This window comes from Ostrea edulis, chromosome 1, assembly GCF_947568905.1.
Source record: "Ostrea edulis chromosome 1, xbOstEdul1.1, whole genome shotgun sequence".
NCBI classification, from domain to species: Eukaryota; Metazoa; Mollusca; class Bivalvia; order Ostreida; family Ostreidae; genus Ostrea; species Ostrea edulis.
Window position 1 is genome coordinate 65,340,535 of NC_079164.1, and position 3,506 is coordinate 65,344,040.

At 34.2% G+C, this 3,506-nt stretch overlaps 1 long non-coding RNA gene across 1 annotated transcript; it reads left to right on the forward strand.

Moving 5' to 3' along the window:
* The first annotated feature begins 250 nt into the window (after nucleotides 1–250).
* LOC125660313 (uncharacterized) lies at nucleotides 251–707 on the forward strand. The gene is made up of 2 exons (XR_008800645.1): nucleotides 251–526; nucleotides 655–707. It is a non-coding gene; the product is annotated as an uncharacterized LOC125660313 (long non-coding RNA).
* The last annotated feature ends 2,799 nt before the right edge of the window (nucleotides 708–3,506 follow it).

Genomic DNA, 3,506 nt, shown 5'->3' on the forward strand with positions numbered 1-3,506 from the left:
ATATTGATTTAATTGTTAAACAAGGATTTTTGTTGTTAAAGACTGTAATTTACTATATCAGTAAGTGATACTTTATTCATAAAAACAACAATGTAATTAAAGTTGCCTTTTCCTTTAAACACCTTTGAGCGTACATAGTGTATGAAAAGGGTGCTATATAAATATGGTATTATTATTATTATTATAAACAGCATTATCAAAATTTCACAAAAACTGGTTGTAACGATATAATGGTATTCATAACTGTGATGAAGTTAATTTTCATTTTGTTAGTTTTTTGTGGTATTGTCTGTAAATAGTTGTTTATGCTTGTAAGGTGTTTCCGTAGTGTGAGTGTTGGTCGATAAGGCTATTTTTAGCATACCGGTTTGGTCAGTCAGAGTAGTGGCTGTTTGTCAAGCGTGCGGTCACGTTTTCATGCTGTCCAGCAGGGGTCTTTTCTTGGCGAATTCCAGAAGTTAGTCTGGGTAATGGGTAGCCAGAGAGACAAACATTTTACTGTGTGGGCATAGGTTTTCTCCAGCCGGTAAGCTATTTTTGTGTGAAAATATTTGCGAGGTTTCGGGTTAATTTTCTCGTGTATTGTGTTTTCAATTTTGTTGTTACCCAAGTCACTTTGTGTATAGGTTTTAGGTTAAGTTATTGCTATTTCAGTGCAGAGGGGATTTAAGAAGCTATCTGGGCCATATCAGTCAGTACTCTCAGCATTTCAGTAGGTGCTCGGCGTGGGAATCAGAACACGTGAGACAGTGCTGTATGTACATGTGTGTTCCACGTGGTGGACTTGGTAATTATTTTGTGAGCCTAGTGTTGCCATTGGTTTGAAGTCGGCGTTACCCAGTATCGTTGTTCAGTGAGAGACCTGTGAGTCCGGGACTGGAAGCGGAGGGGCTGTTCGAGCTGTATGGAGGCCTGGTTGTGCCAAGTGTGACGTGGCGTTAAATTGAATTGTGCTGAGTAGTCAAACTTTCATATTGTGTTTCAGTAAACTAACATTTTATCAAAAAGGAATTTGAGAAATTTGTATAAAACGTAATTTACTACTGTTTAACCTTTTCTGTAGTTAGCGGAATTAGCGACTATATTCGAACCATTATGTAATACATTTATTACCAGTTATATTTTCAGCCTGGAATGACATACTTGTTGTATTAACTATTGAATTGTCTTGACAGTTATACGTTATATTGATTGTCAATATTGCCAGGTTTATTATACCAATTTATATTTCTTTCTCGGTGAGAGAGTATGGGTGTGTGAATGTGAAAGTGTGATTTCTTTGTTTTTCAAACATCTCTATATTTCTTATCTTATTACTAAATAAATTTTCTTTTTATTTATTCTACGATTTATCATTTTCTCTACTCCTACACAAAATCCAAAAAGAACTTCATTACAATAACAATTTCATGAAACTGTTTCTTTGAAAACTATACAATGTTTGTGAAAGTTTGTGAAGGTTGTAAGTTTGTGAAAAATAAAGGAAATCTACCGCATAATGGACTCGATAAATAATTTAATGAAAATAGAGTTATTACCCTTGGATTCAATATTTTGAAACATATAATTGATTATTCATAAAGAACTTAGACTTTTGAAATATTTTATGGTTAACAAGACTTTTTACAATAACTATTGAAAAAAAACCTCAAAAATTAAGTTCCTGTCATGCATAAATCTTATTAAATCATTGACTTTGCGAAATCTTATGATGTCACAGGAGGGTGGAGATTTTTAAATTGTAATATTTTAACATTTATTAATATAAAAAACAGTTCAGCGCACACACAACTTCAATTCATGTGCAAATAAAAGATATACATTTCTGGTTATTATAAGACGTTGTATAGATGGGAGAGAAAAAACTTTACGCATCGTAGAATTTATACTTGAGACTCTTTGCTTGCAATCATTGCGCCTCCTCTTTTACTCACTCTATAAGTTAAATAGTAATATAATTGTTCGTTAGGCTATAAGGTATATATAATATGTGTGTAATTCAAGAAGACATTTTTGTATTATATACAATATATTATAAACAAGTATTTTGACTTTATCTACGAAGATACATTAATTTCATATCTATTTTTATCTGCATAACTGGGTTACATGTATAATAGGCTCGTCTGGTTGTAATTTCAATCTTCTGCGACTATGCAGTCTAATACCTATCCGGGGGTGGAGGGGTATTAAACATGGGTAAAATAGGATATTGTACTTTACTCAAGACATCAAAATGTAATTCGATGATCACAAAACTAGCCCATGTACTGAGCACGGCGTGTTGACGCGCGGTCCCGGCCATTTGTTTACATGCATCGGCGGTCTGTCAAAACAGTAGAGGATTATTCTGATATTTTTAAAGAGAATGAATGTTTAAAGGCTTTAGAATTTTATTTCACAACCTTTCCACAGCATTACTACTAAAGTTTGGTCAAAATGGGGGCTTATAATCCTTGATCATCACTCCAAAAAGCTACATGTATTCCCTAAGCTAAAACATGTCGTCATTGTTTCAGTTCTAGACGAAATATACCGTGTAGGCCTAGAGCAAAAAATGGACTGAAATATAGTTAATCGTGTGTTTGCATAAAGTCAAGTCGTTAAATAATGTTAATAGGAAACAAACTGTAGTCTCTTACTTAATAACTCTGGAATTCTGGAAGAAAAACGTCTCTCGCGTGTTGTTAGAAAAAATTCGTGCCGCTGAATCCGGTTTGTTTACGGTTTTGATTTTATAAATTGTTTACATAACAACAACTGTTTTTAAAAAGTTTTGGTATGAGCAAGATAACAAACCACAAAAAGTGTTATACAGAAAAATATTATGTATTCAGACAACCCATCGTCCAAATATCGTCGTGGTTTACGTTCTTGCTCATAGTAACAAACTCAACACAAATATTTGAAAATCGATAAATTCCCAATATTTTCCAAATTATGCTAAAATTGGAGCCTAATATCTTGCTAAAACGAAACGTTTGCACAAAACAAATCTGGTTACAGCAAGATAGGATAAAAATAAAAAGATTTCATCCATTAATTGTAATTTTACACTTATAATAATCAAGGAAAATGGAGGCCAGTTTTTGTAGCTTGTCCTATCTAGTCCTTTGTGAAACTTCATCTACAGCTGGTGACGTCTCAATATAATTGCACGAGTTCTCGATAATTGAGGTACAGTATAACCTGTTTTGACGCTTTTTTGATTATTTCCGTCATTTTGTCTTCTTTGGGGGAAATCAATCTTTGGTGAAAGGTGAAGATAACGAATAGTGACCAATCTCATAACCCCTATAAGCAATACAAAATAGAGAGTTGGGCAAACACGGACCCCTGGACACAACAGACGTGGGATCAGGTGCCTAGGAGGAGTAATCATCCCCTGTCAACCAGTAACACCCGCCACGAGCCCTACATATGTATATCTTGAGCAGGTAAACGGAGTTATCCGTAGTCAAAATCAATGTGCCAAGAACGGTCTAACAATCGGTATGAAACACGTC